The sequence below is a fragment of the Lissotriton vulgaris genome, chromosome 5 (assembly GCF_964263255.1).
Source record: "Lissotriton vulgaris chromosome 5, aLisVul1.2, whole genome shotgun sequence".
In the NCBI taxonomy this organism is placed as follows: domain Eukaryota; kingdom Metazoa; phylum Chordata; class Amphibia; order Caudata; family Salamandridae; genus Lissotriton; species Lissotriton vulgaris.
Window position 1 is genome coordinate 941518743 of NC_141693.1, and position 17402 is coordinate 941536144.

The following is a 17402-nucleotide window of genomic DNA, read 5'->3' on the forward strand; positions in this document are numbered from 1 at the left end:
AGTAGTGGAGAGTGAGTAGTAGAGACAGAGTAGTAGAGCGTATTAGAGTGAGCAGTAGAGAGTGAGTAGTAGAGAGAGAGAGTAGTATTAAGTAGTAGAGAGTAAGTAGTAGAGTAGTAGAGAGTGAGTGGTAGAGCGTAGTAGAGTGAGTAGTACAGAGTAGGAGAGAGTGAGTAGTGGAGAGAGTAGTAGAGTAGTAGAGAGTGAGTAGTAGAGAGTAGTAGAGAGTAGTAGAGTAGTAGAGAGTGAGTAGTAGAGAGTGAGGAGTAGAGAGTAGTAGAGAGCGAGTAGTAGACAGTAAGTAGTAGAGAGTGGGTAGGAGAGAGAGTAGTAGAGAGTGAGTAGTAGAGAGTAGTAGAGTGAGTAGTAGAAAAAGAGTAGAAGAGAGTAGTAGAGAGTGAATAGCCGAGTAGTAGAGAGTGAGTGGTAGAGAATAGTAAAGAATAGTAGAGTGAGTCGTACAGAGTAGTAGAGAGTGAGTAGTAGAAAGAGTAGTAGAGAGTAGTAGAGAGTGAGTAGTACAGAGAGTAGTAGAGAGTTGTAGAGTTGTAGAGAGTGAGTAGTAGAGAGTGAATGATAGAGAGTAGTAGAGAGTGAGTAGTGGAGAGTGAGTAGTAGAGAGCGAGTAGTGGAGAGTGAGTAGTGGAGAGTGAGTAGTAGAGAGTAGTAGTAGAGATTGAGTAGTAGAGAGTAGTAGAGTGAGCAGTAGAAAAAGAGTAGTAGAGATTAGTAGAGAGTGAATAGTCGAGTAGTAGAGAGAGAGTGGTCAAGAGTAGTAGAGAATAGTAGAGTGAGTAGTACAGAGTAGTAGAGAGTGAGTAGTAGAAAAAGTAGTAGAGAGTAGTAGAGAGTGAGTAGTAGAGAGAGTAGTAGAGAGTAGTAGAGTGGTAGAGTGTGAGTAGTAAAGAGTGAGTAGTAGTCAGTAGTAGAGAGCGAGTAGTGGAGAGTGAGTAGTAGAGAATAGTACAGAGTGAGTAGTAGAGAGTGAGTAGTAGAGAGTAAATAGTAGAGAGAGAGAGTAGTAGAGAGTGAGTAGTGGAGAGATGGTAGAGGAGAGTAGTAGACTGGTAGAGAGTGAGTAGTAAGGAGTGAGTAGTAGAGAGTAGTAGAGAGCGAGTAGTGGAGAGTGAGTAGTGGAGAGTGAGTAGTAGAGAGTGAGTAGTAGAGAGTGAGTAGTAGAGAGTGAGTATTAGAGAGTGAATAGTAGAGAGAGAGTAGTAGAGAGTAGTAGAGAAGTAGAGAGTGATTAGTAGAGAGTGAATAGTAGAGAGTAGTAGAGTAGTAGAGAGTGAGTAATAGAGATTAGTAGAGAGTCAGTAGAGAGAGAGAGTCGTAGAGAGTAGTAGAGTGAGTAGTAGAGTAGTAGAGAGTAGTCAGTCAGTGTCAGTCAGTCAGTCAGTGTCAGTCAATCAGTGTCAGTCAGTGTCAGTCAATCAGTGTCAGTCAGTCAATGTAAATCAGTGTCAGTCAATCAGTGTCAGTCAATTAGTGTCAGTCAGTGTCAGTCAGTCAGTGTCAGTCAGCCAGTGTCAGTCAGTGTCAATCATTCAGTGTCCGTCAGTCAGTGTCAGTCAGGCAGTGTCAGCTAGAGCAGCTCGGCTGACCTGGCTCTCTGGCTCTAAAGCAGCTCTGCTGACCTGGTTCCCTCCCTCTAAAGCAGTTCTGCTTACCTGGTTTCTCTGGCTCTACAGCAGGTCTGCTGACCTGGTTCTCTGGCTCTAAAGCAGCTCTGCTGACCCGGTTCTATGGCTCTATAGCAGTTCTGCTGACATCTTTCTCTAGCTCTAGAGCAGCTCTGCTGACCTGGTTCTCTCCCTCTAGAGCAGCTCTGCTGACCAGGGTCTATCCCTCTAAAGCAGCTCTACTGACCTGGTTTCTCTGGCTCTACAGCAGCTCTGCTGACCTGGTTCTCTGGCTCTAGAGCAGCTCTGCTGACCTGGTTCTCTGGCTCTAAAGCAGCTCTGCCGACCTGATGCTATGGCTCTAAAGCAGATCTGCTGACCTGGTTCTCTGCCTCTAGAGCAGCTCTGCTGACCTGGTTCTCTGTCTCTCGAGAAACTCTGCTTTCCTGGATCCCTCCCTCTAAAGCAGCTCTGCTGACCTGGTTTCTATGGCTCTGCAGCTGCTCTGCTGACCTAGTTCTCGGCCTCTAGAGCAGCTCTACTGACCTGGGTCTCTGGTATTAGAGCAGCTCTGCTGACCTGAGTCTCTGGTTCTAGAGCAGCTCTGCTGACCTGCTTCTTAGGCTCTAGAGCGCTCTGCTGACCTGGTTCTCTGGCTCTTCAATGCTCTGCTGACCTGACTCTCTGGCTCTAAAGCAGCTCAGCTGACCTGGTTTCACTGGCTTTACAGCAGCTCTGCTGACCTGGTTCTGTGGCTCTAAAGCAGCTCTGCTGATCTGGGTCTCTGGCTCTACACCGGCTCTCTTTGACCGTTTCTCTGGCTCTTAGCAGCTCTGCTGACCTGTTCTATGGCTCTAAAGCAGCTCTTTCCATTCCTACAATCATCCTAACAGAAGCCTGTCCTTATCTAAACACTCTTCTGAAACATAAGCGCTTATAAACTTATCCTGCTGTCACCTACTAGCACTATAGGAACCAAGTCACTGTCTATGCACTTGCAGAATGACTCAGGCATTGTGACAAGCAGTGGTACAGTCAAATGTGCACAATATATGCAGTCCCTTAACCCCTTGCAGACTACTGTGTCAGTCCTGCAAAAGACAAGATAATAGTCATGCTTGTTTGGAATCACACTGTGAGTCTGTGTCCGCTCCTACATTCATCCTGACAGAAGCATGTCCTTCACTAATCACTCTGCTAAAACATAAGTGCTTATAAACTTGTCCTGCTGTCAACTACTAGCACTCTAAGAACTGAGCCACTATCTATGCACTTGCAGAATGACTCAGGCATTGAGACACATGGTGGTACAGTCAAATGAGCACAATGTATGCAGTCCCTTAACCCCTTGCAGACCACTGAGTCAGTCCTGCACAAATCAAGGTCATAGTTGTGTCTGTCTGGGATCAAACTGTGAGTCTGTGTCCACTCCTACAATCATCCTGACAAGCAAGTCCTTATATAATCTCTCTGCTGAAACATAAGCGCTTATGAACTTATCCTGCTGTCAACTACCACCACTCTAGGAACCCAGTCACAGTCTATGCACTTGCAGAATGACTCAGGCATTGAGACAAGCAGTGGTAAAGTCAAATGTGCACAATGTATGCGGTGCCTTAACCCCTTGCAGACTACTGAGTGAGTCCTGCAAAAGTCCAGGAAGTAGGCATGCTTGTCTGGAATCACAGTGTGAGTCTGTGTCCACTCCTACAATCCTCCCGACAGAAGCATGTTCTTATCTAATCACTCTGCTGAAACATAAGCTCTTATAAAGTTATACTGCTGTTAACTACTAGCACTCTAGGAACCTTTTCACTGCCTATGCACTTGCAGAATGACTCAGGCATTGAGACAAGCAGTGGTACAGTCACATGTGCCCAATGTATGCTGTCCCTTAACCCCTTGCAGACTACTGAGTCAGTCCTGCAAAGGTACAGGTAATAGTCATGCTTGTCTGGAATCACACTGTGAGACTGTGTCCACTCCTACAATCATCCTGACCGAGGCATGTCGTTATATAATCACTCTGCTGAAACATAAGCGCTTAAACTTATCCTGCTGTCAACTACTAGCACTCTAGGAACCCAGTCAGTATCTATGCACTTGCAGAATGACTCAGGCATTGAAACAAGCAGTGGTACACTAAAATGTGCACAATGTATGTGGTGCCTTAACCCCTTGGAGACTACTGAGTAAGTCCTGCAAAAGTTCAGGTAATAGTCATGCTGGAATCACACTTTGAGTCTGTGTCCACTCCTACATTCATCCTGACAGAAGCATGTCCTTATGTAATCACTCAGCTGAAACATAGGTGCTTATACACTTATACTGCTGTTAACTACTAGCACTCTAGGTACCCAATCACTGTCTATGCGCTTGCAGAATGACTTGAGTATTGAGACAAGCAGTGGTACAGTCAAATGTGCACAATGTATGTGGTGCCTTAACCCCTTGCAGACTACTAAATCAATCCTGCAAAACTCCAGGTAAAAGTCATGCTTGTCTGGAATCACACTGTGAGTGTGTGTCCACTCCTACAATCATTTTGACAAACACATGTCCTTATCTAATCACGCTGCTGAAACATAAGCGCTTATAAACTTATCCTGCTGTCAACTTCTTGCGCTTTAGGAACCCAGTCCCTGTCTATGCACTTGCAGAATGACTCAGGCATTGAGACAAGCAGTGGTACAGTCAAATGTGCACAATATATGCAGTCTCTTAACTCCTTGCAGACTACTAAGTTAGTCCTGCAAAAGACCAGGTAATAGTCATGCTTGTTTGGAATCACACTGTGAGTCTGTGTCCGCTCCTACATTCATCCGGACAGAAGCATGTCCTTATCTAATCACTCTGCTGAAACATAAGCACTCATAAACTTATCCTGCTGTCAACTAATAGCACTCTAGGAACCCAGTCACTGTCTATGCACTTGCAGAATGACTCAGGCATTGAGACAATACCTAAGCACTTATAAATTAACTGAGCACTCTGTTTGCAGCAGTGTAATCATTCTAGTTACTAGTGAGATTTGTATAGAATGACCTAGGCACCAACACAAGTGTACGTATAATATTCTGTGCACAATCCCTACAAACATCTAAGCAGATACATACTATTGGTACACTCCACTAAATACTGAAGTACTACTCATGCAGCCTAGGATACCTCCTGTCAGTCTCATGCAGTTTGTCAATCAGCCATCCAGCAATATGTTCCTATTGTATCACTCTGCCAATACCTAAGTACTTATGGGGCAGATTTACAAGCCCCCTGCGCCACCAGTACGTCTCTTTTTGTAACGTAGTGATGGCGCTGGGGACTCCTCCATATTTACTACGAACGCAGCACTTTGCGTTGAAGGGGCATTCCATGGGTATTGCTGTGTCTGTTCCCACACAATACTTATGGAAGAACACATCTCAAGACTTACGAGAAAGTGTAAATCTATAGATACATGTGAATGGTGCACCACCCTAGAGGTGGTGTGGTGAGGCACAACAAGGAGAAATGTTTTCATTTCTCCTCGTTTTTTCCTCTTTCAATGCATGCTACATTCCACAGCACACATTGAAGGAGGAAAATGCCTTTAGTGATTGTTTTTGTGCAGGAAGTAGTCCCTTCCTGCACAAAACAATCTCTCCACGACACAGATATCCTTGCACCATGGTGCAAGGGTGCCTGCAGCACTGCATAGCTGAAGTTTGTTTGCTAGTGCAGAGGGAGCACAAAATTGTGACATATTCATGTAAATATGTCACATCCCTGTGCTTCCGAAGTGCCGCAGCTAAAGTGCTTGCAGTGTCAGGCTGCAGCACTTCCTCATAGATCTGCCCCTATCAATTCACCATACATTACTAATGCATTCTTTCAGTCAATCATGCTCTACACATACATTCAACCAAACTTTCAGACATTACATTGCAATTATAGATCTTTTTTAAAACCAGATAAGGTAGTTCTGAACTTTTTTTTCTTCTGTTTTTTGTAGTTTTTTTTAACAATTTTGGACTTTTTTTGGTGTTTTTTAAAAATTGAACAAAAAAGGAACTCAGAAAACAGCTAGCTTTTGGAATGTAACATCATTCAAAAAACAAAAAAATAAAAAAAATTGCATTTGTGGTTCTGTTGAGCTGCACAAATAGCCTCCACTGACTGTTCACCATAACAGATGACAGTTTTGCACTTAGTGCAGTGCTACTGCAGAAAAGCAAATTCTGGGCGAATGTCTACTGGTGGTGCTGAAGTGGACGCTCCAAAGGTGCTAGCAATGCCTGGTGGTGGATTTTTTGCTGCACGCCTGATTTCTTTTCATGCAAGATACTTTGGGGGAATGGTCGGCAGATGTTTATACATAATCGCTGTTCCACAGGAGTTTATCTTGTCACTGCCTTGCGACAGGGCCCTGTCACACAGCAAGCATGTGACTTTTCTTGCTTTGACCTTTTTTTCGCCAGCAGGAAAGGGGAAACATTTTCATACCACTGATTCAGGCCTCTTCTTGGGTGGATCTTCCACCAAGATATCTTAATCTAAAGAATGATGAGGAGCTTGCTAACCAGATGCGCATTCTCCAATGCATTTTTTTTTAAAATTCTAAAACCAGCTCTGGAAGAAGAAGAGATGTCTCACATCAACTGCTCCAAACAGAACAATTAAAATGGGTGGGGTCCTTCAATAGTTACAGTGGGATATGTTATGAACAAATCAAATCTTTTTTTTTGAGGTCACATGGGATCAGCACACCGTGCGCTCATGAAGCGTGCACCCGACGCGACTTCGCAATAATATATTTAAAAATAATATAAGTTAATTACAAGTAGAAATATATTATTTTTATGAATACATATGCACTCAATGATTCCTAAGTCTACACACACAACTGTCCATTCACCCACAGAATCACTTATACATGCAGTTACTGATTAATGGTAACAGTATCAAATGTACTCATACACCTATATAGACATTGACACATCAGCAGTCATCCTAGTCGGTTATGCAGTGATGTTACTCACTAATGAAAAGAATCAATCACGCTTACATTTATTCACCTACACAGTTATACACACAACACTTGATTTATACATACACATAGTAAATCATAGTTTCTATGTTAAAAAATCACTATTACAATCATACACTCATTCATACAGTTACCCTCAAAATCGCTGACTCTTACGTATACTTATTTGTATACACCAACTCTCATATACAATGCCTTTTATTTTTCTACTTTATTGGAGATGTACCACTGACACATATATTCACTTACCAACTCAAAAATAAACACACTCAGACACCCAAACAACTGTTCCCATAAACACTCCTAAACCCATATGCCTAGTCAATCAACCCCTCACACATCTATGCATAGAGTTACAACTCCCCCATCCAACCACAGATACACCCAGTCTCCTTTACAAATACTCAGCCAACTAATCAATAACTAATATAGACACTCATGTAGTTAGTGACCAATTGATGCAGCAGGTTCTACAACAACAGAGACAGTGATACACACATTCACATAGTTTGGTTACTAACCCATATATTTAGTGGGACAGATTTAATTACTCACTAAAACATTTGAGATGTCATCAGTGATGTCACTGACCATGTCATGAATGATGTAATATGTGACATCAACAACAGTGGATTGCGGGTGCGCGAAATATAGTTAGTCCAGCTAACTATATAGGTGCAATTTCAAAGGTTTTTTAAATGCTAATTCCTAACTATATATGACCTGAAACCTATGTTTTTTTCAATGAATTTGCAAGGTTTTTTAAATGCTAATTCCTAACTATATATGACCTGAAACCTATGGTTTTCAAGTGAATTTGCAAGGTTTTTTAAATGCTAATTCCTAATTATATATGACCTGCAACCTATGGTTTTTTCTGTGAATTTGCAAGGTTTTTTAAATGCTAATTTCCTAGCTATATATGACCTGAAACCTATGTTTTTTTCAGTGAATTTGCAAGGTTTTTTAAATGCTAATTTCTAACTATTTAAGGCTTGTAACCTATATTTTTTTCAGTGAATTTCAAAAGTTTTTTAAATGCTAATTCCAAAGTATATCAAGCCTAAAACTTATATTCTTTTTTAGTAAATTTCAAATATTTTGTTAAAGATAATTTTTAAATATACTAATTAATACATTTCTTTCTTTTTTTAATAATTTTTGTTTTTTTATAATAAATCATATTTACATATTTTTTCCTTTCTTTATATTTCACATTTTATACTACAATAATTATAAATCTAAGTACAAAAGTAATTTTTTTTATTCTTTTTTTTAATTATATGATTACAAGGTCCGCAAACCGTCAGAGCTCTGTAAGCACACCGTTAACTTTCTGTGCGCTTACGTCGATCATTTTTTTAAATTTCAAAAACATACTAACTACGTATTTAATGTAGATTTTGAAAGTAGACAATATCTGCATTAATGAAGAAAATGTTTTTTTTAAACTTTTAAAGACCGTATATTATTTTTGAAAGTAATTACTAATCAAGCGAGGGTACGCCGCACGTGTACGCAATGTGAGAGCTCCGTCCGCGCCTTGTAAACTCTGCGAGCGCTTACCTCTCAAAGTATTTTGAATTCTAAACACGTAATATCTAGGTATTTATTGTACATTTTAAAGGTAGACAATATCTGCTTTACTTTAGAAAATGGTTTTTTAAAACTTTAAAAAACAGTATATTACTTTTTGAAGTACTAACAAATCTTGCGAGGGTACGTCGCACGTGCCCGCAACGTGAGTGCTCCGTCTGCGCACCGTAAACTCTTCGAGCGCTTACCCCAAAACTTTTATAAGCTTAAAAACGTTATATGTACGTATTTATTGTACAATGTAAAGATACACATTATCTGGGCTAATAAAGAACATGTTTATTTAAAACTTTTAAAGCCCGTATATATTACTTTATTAAGCAATTACAAATCTTGCGAGGGTGCGTAATACGTGAGCGCACCGGAAATCATTCCTGAGTGCACCGTAAACTTACGTAAGCGCTCCGTAAATAAGACGTAAACGCACTGTAAGATTAAGTAAGCGCTCCGTAAACACTCCGTGAGTGCTCCGTAAGCTTACGTCCAACCATGTGACCTTATAACAAAAGATTTCATTGATTTATATTACTTCCTACTCCAATTGTTGAAAGACCCCTCCCATGTTCATCATTCTTCTTTGGCTTTCAGAGAAGTAACACCTGTTTTCCAGTCTCCAGACATCTACCTATTGAACTTTTTTTTTAAATGGCTGAACAACCTGACTCAGACCATTCTTCATCTGAAGAATTTGTTGGAGAGGAACCTCGTACAACTAAACAAAAAGAATCAATAGTTTGGAAATTTTTCACCTTTCCGGAGGATAGGAAAAAAGTAAATGCGCAATTCGTCACCTTTAAGATCTGTCAGTCAGTGCTGTCAAGGGGAGATCCAACCAAAAAATATTCATTTGGAACCCACAGCATGAAGCGGCATGTTAAAAACCTACACCCAAACAATTGGTTAAAGGCTAAGGCGCAAAGATTACAGAAGGAGGGATCACAGGAGGAGGGCTCTCTTCCTAGTACTTCTGCTTCAGCATCTGGAGTACCACCAATGCCAGCCTTAACCCCTTAAGTGCTGATGACGGAACCGCTCCGTCATCAGCTACGGGTGAGCTGTGCTGATGACGGAGCAGTTCCGTCATGGCCCGCTCGGCACGCCTGCGCGGCGCGAATTTCGCTCCTGCGCTGACGTTCTATTGAGCGGGGCGGGCCATGACGGAACCGCTCCGTCACAAGCACAGGTCAACTGACACTGGTGACGGAGCGGTTCCGTCACCAGCATGCGGCCGCCGCGCGGCTGCCCCGCCCCCTTAGCACTGCGGCGGAATAGCCGCCGCAGTGAAGGGGTTAATGGTGGCAAACATTCAGCCAGAGCTGAAAAATCTAATGATGCAGTGTATACATTGCAGTAAACTGATAGCCTTTGGCCAAGAGTCAATTCAAGTAATCCCACAGAAGAACAGGAACCACAGGTGCACCTCATAAGTTTTTTTTTTCTCATAGTTTGTTCCAGTTGAACAGTTGTTTAGTTTAAAATTTTCATTGTTTTACATCGTTTCTCTAGCAAACCAAAAACAACAAAAAAACTGTTCTTTTTAGAACTACCTCTACTGGTTAAAAAAAGAACTACATTTCTATGTTTGTATGTAAAAGTTTGTCATAGTAAATGTCAAAGTGCAAAACTATAAGGATGTGGTACAGCATAAACCTGTAAGGTGTTTACCTATAGTATACTGTAGTACTTCCAAAGCACTGAAATGTAACATATGTATATAAATATGTTACAACTCAATGGGCCAGATGTATGTAATCTCCATTTACCTACTCTTAAATACCAAATCATACCTGTTCAACATTTAAGAGTAGTTAATTTCTCTTTTGAAATGACCAAATCTGTATAATTCAATCAATTTACCGAATCGGTATTTACCGATTTGGTAATTGCCATTGATTCCTATGGGCCTTGAGGCCAATTGGAATCAATGGCAATTACGGAACCAGTAAATACCGATTTGGTAAAATAACCGAATTGTCAAGGAGGACAGGTTGTCACTTTGATACCCTGTTGCACTCCTGATTCTGACTTGTGTGCCATATCACACACATACATGCTCTTACAGCTTGTATGTGTGCCACATGGCACAAATGTACATGCACAGATGTGCATTTACACAGGAATTCGTTATTTACCACCGAATAGTATTTGGTGGTAACTAACAGAGTTCCATTGCAGAGTTACATTGGGTACAAACCATGTTTTGATCTGCTGCTCTAACTAGATTATTAAAAGACACTGATTTGCAGTCTGGTAAAATCAAATATATAGATCTTTCAGTGTCTACTGTAGTACTACTTGAATAGGAACAATTATCACAGTCATGTTGCCATTTATAAGAAAGGCCAAAAAGATTTTTAACATCTATACCTTCCTCCTGCAATACAACAAGCATGTACTTTAGAAATTCCTGACAATCTTGCTGAATATCCTGAGAAAATTGATTTATACCAGAACATATATCTAAATCATTTCGAATAACAGAAACACTTTCTATTTTTGTTCTATCACTGCTACATTTCTCAAACACAGTATTCAACAAACAACAAAATCTTTGATCCTGATTTTCAACAATCTGTTCTTGCAAACTTTGGAGAAGAAAAACAACATTAACCACTACATTTGCATAGCAGTTGACACCAGAACTATTCTCGAATTGAAATCCAACAATATCTTCAACAGAATCCTCTTTGTTTCCGCTTACAATTACTGGTTCATCTACTTTTCTTCTTTTTGCTACAGCCTCGCTACAATTTTTCTCTTTTATTCTTTTTCGGCCTACCAAACGCTTTTCAAATAGAGGATATTGAGGTAAATTTGGAGCGTTCTCTCTTCTTAACCTATTATATTCCTTTACACAATTTAGATCTGCACTAATCTTTGTCTCATCAAAATCAATCAAGTGCAATCCAGATAAAGTTTTGATTCAAGATAAAGCAACATATGCCATACCCTCCTTGAAGACAGAACTTCCAATATTCACCAAAGCACTATCTACACTTAAACCTTGAGATTTATGAATAGTCACTGCATATGCCAAAGAAACAGGAAACTGTTTTCGGCGCACATATAAATCTTTCACAATCAAAAATCGAGCAGAACAACGACTAAACTTTTGTACTTCTTCAATTCCATCAAATTTAATTTTCAAAAATTCAATTCCATCTCTACTTCGGTAATTCAAAAAATCAACAACATGACCCATTGCTCCATTTACTAAACCTCTTTCCACATGTAAATTCCGTCATAAAATTATACGACAATTTAAACATGCATATAGAGTCTTTTCAAAACCAGCAGTTTTAGATATTGTCTTCTCTAAAGAATCCAACTTTGAATTCAACTTCTCTGACAAAACAATAGTAACTCCTTCGTGCTCTATTTTATCAATAGCTTCCAGTTTCACAATCTCTTGCATTTTCTAACTCTAACATTTTGTTGTTGAAGACTGAACATTCTTGTAGAGTTGGCATCAAGCATATTACAGTTTTGTTTTCAGCAATATTCTAATAGATATTCTCTGGGAGAATATTTTCATTTGGAAACAAATTTGAAATTAATCATGCCTGTAAAGCTTCTTTGCCATGTTCAGTTACTTTTCCAATTCTTACATCTTGTAAAATGTTTTTGTAATCTTCATCCTTTGCCTGTCGCATATTTTGACGCAGTTCTGCATATTTGAAATATAACCAGATAGTGACATTTCCAATGCTTCCTAGGCACTTTCTGGTATCTTCATGCGTAAGCATTTGAAAGACTGGTTGTCCTTTCACTGGAGTTAGCTGCAGTAGATCTCCAAAAACAATGATGTGTTTGCCTCCAAATAACACATCATACTCTGTTTAAAGAATGTGTTGCATTCTTATATGCACAACAGCAAGCATGACATTTGATACCATGCTTACCTCATCAATGATAAGAAGTTTCATTTTCTTCAGGACTCTGGAAACTTCACAACAAGCTTCACCAGATAGCTTGTGGTATTGTAATTTATTATCATGCTCTACTGGCAACATCAATAAACGATGTAAAGTAATTCCTTTTATGTTATGTGCTGCCAAGCCAGTTGGAGGGGTAACAACACAAGACAGTGATGACTCTGTTCTTTTCTGCAGATAAGATGCAATTGCTTTAATCAGAAAACTTTTCCCAGTTCCTGCTTCTACACTCACGTACAGTCGGACAGGTTCAAATGACGTACATGAGCACTCTTTTTTATCATGACGTAAACCATGCTCAATCTGTTCTGTAACTTCATCATGTATTTCTTTCTGCTCAACGTTTAGTTGTTTTTCCAAATCTTCTAAGTTAACTACATCCGCCTGAGCTTGTTCCATTGCTCTTTCCACCTTATCCGTGACAGTGGCAGCTTCATTTTGGATAATTGGTCCTCCTAGTGGATCCTGACTCAACGAAGCAGAACTCTGACTGTCTTGAGAACTGTCTCTAGCAATCCCTGCTGCAATGGTAGCTTCTTGCTGTATTTCATCATTCAACATTTGCAGATAATTTGAAAAAACAGAACATTCTATGGTATCCTTGGTTGCATTGAAAAAATCTTCATAACTGAGAAAATCTCCAAGTAGTTCCACTTCTGTACGCCATGGCTTAAAGAGTTGCAAAAGAGCTAAATAGTAAAATTCCCTTTTGTCAGGAGATTCACAACTCAATTTTCGATGATTAATCAAATGTCCTTTTCTTTGTTTCAAGAGACATCCTTCACATCCAATTACAGCATATACTCCTTTATTGATATCTTCTGTCATATTCCTCTTAAAGGTATAGCTTGGCAGTACTTCATAGAGACAAATGTTCTCAAGATGACTACTTCTATTTGGATAATATGTATCCAACATGTTTGTCTTCAAAATATTTGTACTGTTTGGTTCAAACTCCTCCAAATACTCAATTTCCTGTACAGACTTCAAAACTCGGCTTCGTGTTGCAGCAAGACCTAGACTCACCCAAATGATAGATCTAGATTTGGCATACAGACTTGCTGATGATAACCGATCTGAACATTCATATGCTCCAATTTCTCGATGCGACAACATCTTCAGACTGTAACTGTATACTTTCTTACTTAGGCTCTTTTCGTGAGAAATTCCCTCCCACATTTCCTTTAGTACTGTCTTCTCTGATTTTGTTATGTAAGATGTTACATATCGAGCCACAGCAATAGAGTTGTCAGCAACATATTGAATATCCATGTTAGCATTTCACATGGACAAAATGACTGGATTGTAGTCATATATGTATTTGGACTCTTCATTTCTTTTCAAGTTGTACGTATTTTTCGGTGATTTTCTTGTCACAGTATGTCGCAGTGAAGACATACAATTGTTCACTCTTCCTTTTGATATTACTGGTCGTGGAAATCCAAAACGACATTTTGTGTAGAACTTCTCCTTGGATTTGAACTTTTGACAACGGTATTTTCCACAGCGATGGGTTTGAAAGCGTAAGACTTGATGTTGTAAATTGTCTTTTTCCGTACTTTTCGGAACAACACATGTGGAATACTGTTCAATGAAACTCATCACTGTGTCATCCGAATCTGTTCCAAATTTGGGAGCATCTTTGATCCAAAGCAGCATATGTATGTGAGGAGCACCTCTTGCTTGATACTCCTTTCTCCAAAAGTAATCCAAAACCTCTCCAAGTGGTGGATTTTTTTTGTTTGTGATGAAAGACATCATAGATTCAAATCTATGAATAAAATACCTACAAACATTAACTGGATTTAAAGAGCACAGTTCTCCTGGTGTCTTGAATTGTATATTCTCTATGTTTGCATTTGCCTCTTGAAGAAATTCAAGTAAGTCTTCCCGGGCATACTCAGCACAGCTAAGAGTGAGGAACCATGTAGGAGTTCCTAAGTTTCTTAGCATACATTTCAATTCCCTATGACGACGGTACCAATACTCATTAGTACCACGCTGACATGCCATTAGATTGATTAGATGAGATTCCAAAATACTGTCTTGCTCTTGGACTTTATCCATAAAGTCCCTTGCTGAAACATTTTGAAGATGTACTCCAGATTTCAGTATATGGTTCACAGCATAAGATAATCCAGACAAGTCACTCTCAAACAGAAGATGAAACAAATATGGAATGCATTGGCGTAATCTTGGATCTTCTGCATATAATCTTAAAGTCCGGTATTCCGAAGCAGGAATTTGAACAGGTCTCTCATCATATCTTCCACCATGACCTGTTGGAAACAATTGAGGAAAACAACGAGCTTCCAAGCTTTCTTCCCATACACCTATGGGACTTCCTTTGGCTTCTTTCATTTGGAACAACTCAATAGCATTCCCCATTACTTTTTTGGAATGCAGAGGATGAACACTATAATGCTCATAAATCTGTTCACTTTTAGACACATCTACTTTTTCAATCTGTCCAGCTGAGGAATCACTGTCCTCTTCTACAGTTGTTTCCTCTTCTTCTACATATACATTTTTGTAGTAGTGATTGTTTTTTACTAAATACAACGTTGCCTTTTTGACTTTCCTAACATCCACTAATTCTTTCCAGATTTTCTTACTCTTTGTAGGAAAGCCATTAACTAGAATAACCAGAGGTTCCTCTTCCACTTTTTCTACACCAATGGTGTCAATATTTTTCTTTAGATCTAAAGGCAAATAAACAACTCTTCCCTTTAATCCTCTCTGTAAATCTGAAGGAGGCAATTTCCCTGTCTTAAGCTCCATGCGAACAATAGCCTGAAAAGGAGGCACAATTTGAATCAGAATAGACTCATACGTATTTAAATCCATCAATTCAGACAGAATACTTACTAACTCAAGATTATTGTGTACAGCTCTAGCAGGCATTCTGTTTTCATTTAATTTATTATAACAATATTTACAAATACATAGATCAGAACCCAAATCAAAACAATTCTCAACCAACAAATAAGTTGCAAAATCCTTCCACTCATTATTATTTTCCTTTTCACTTTTTACATATAAATCAACTAACCGAGTCTGATTCTTATAACTAGTTTGTCGACAACACACACAAGAAAAATTTGGCCTTTCACTTGAAATGACCATAAACTTTGTAATTTCATGATCAAAATTTTCAGTACTTACAATCTGTACATTCTCTTCCACATTACTTTCTATTACTGTATCACTTTCAGCAGTGTCCTCTTTTTCACCAAAGTAACAAAACTCTATTTCTTCACAAATCTTCTCCACATCTAATTCAGATCCATGCAAAAGAGCACTGTTTAACTGTTTTAGCTTAAGTGCTGGACTTTTTGCATAATACAACCTTCTCACTATTTTCATCACTTTAGTTTGATGCACTGCTAACATCCTAAAATGGTGAAAAGTACTCTGACATACTTTTCTAGAAAGACAAGCCAGTGAATGACCATGCAAACCTGTTTTTTCCCTCACTCTGCAAGGATTTAAGTCTTGCAACATCTTCATCTTTTGTTTAAGACTTTTCCTACTATATGTACGTAAGAAATTGCAAAACAAATTAATAGAATCCTGTCACACACTACAAATACTATTACAATTCCAAGTATACACCGGAGCCTTTGGACGTCCCCCTAAAACTTCATCAGCTAACACCTCATCTGAATTTCTAGGCACAATTTTTTCTTTTTCAACCGGACAACCGTCCTTCACCTCATATGCTCAACCACTGGTGTCAACTGCATGCACCAAAACTTTATAATGAAAGTAACTCTCTTCATTAAAAAATGGCTCACAACTTGAACTATGCTTCCATTCTCCCAAAAAAATCACAAAAGTAAGTCTGATTAATTATTTTTTTCCAATTACATTTCGATTTCAAATCATTGATTGCCTTGTCTAGTGTACAAATTCTATTGATTACTAAAATATACAGCTTTTTCTTCACTTCAAAAGCCTGATCAACAAACTTTTCTATTCTTTTCTTTTTCTTGTAAAAAGCTGTTTTCCTTTTATAGTTCTTAAGATTTTTTAATAAATTCAAAACTACTCTGTTACGAAACATTCGTCTACGAATGTCAATAAACTGATTTGTCCTACGATTACCATACACCATCATCTCCTCGTACCGATATACCATTTTTTGGGGAGCTCTGCTTTTTCTTTTTTTTTGCATTTGTTTTTTTTCATAGGAAAACTTTCTTGCCATTTTGTGCATTTTGTCAATTTCCTTAAAAAATCATTTGTTTGCTTACCAGAAACATTTTTTTTTCTCTGAAGAATGTCTTTTGGATGATTTTTCTAATTGAGTCCTCTTGGTCAATAAAGCTTGCTTATCAAGTTTTCCTTTCCGGTCCTTGGAAGGCATATTCTATTATGGCTCTGAAGATATTTACAATCTGTTGAAAAGAAAAATGTGACATATTATAGACCACTACTAAAATAGCACATAGCAAGTACATTAACTAAACGATATAAACATTAGTTCACAACTTAAGTAAGTATATAGCGCAGCAAGTGTCTCTCACCAGAGTAGGAAATCATGCTCTGACTGCTGTTTCTCAGTTTATGTCAGTGCAGTACCGTTTCAACATTATTCTCACTTTCTACCTACGCCATCTCTCTCTTTGTGTGTCTCATATCACTCTCTGCCTGCACCATCTTCCTCTTTGCATGCCTCATCTCACTCTCTCCTTCCACCATCTCTCTCTTTGCATGTGTGTGTAATCTCACTGTCTGCCCACACCATCTCTCTGTTTGTGTGTGTGTCATCTCACTCTCTGCCTGCACCATCTCTCTATTTGTGTACGTGTGTCATCTCACTCTCTGCCTGCACCATCTTTCTGTTTGTGTGTGTTTGTGTCATCTCACTCTACGCCTGCACCATCTCCCTGTTTGTGTGTGTTTGTGTGTCTTATAAAAATCGATTTACATAATGCATAATTTTTTTTACCAGCATTACAAAAAAACATGATTCACAATGAAACAATAATGAAGCCCTATATACTTCTTAATGGTCCCAAGAGCCCTTTGCGCAACTTTTAACATGGGCATTGATTGTTTGTACCCATGTTAAAGGTTGCACAAGGGGCTTGTAAATATGCCCCTTTTTTATATTGTATCTCAATTGATGCCATTACTGAAATCCATTTCATATTCTTTTCTGTGTGCTATTCCTATCACTCTCCATGCATTGACTGCCTGTACCCATGTTAATGGTTG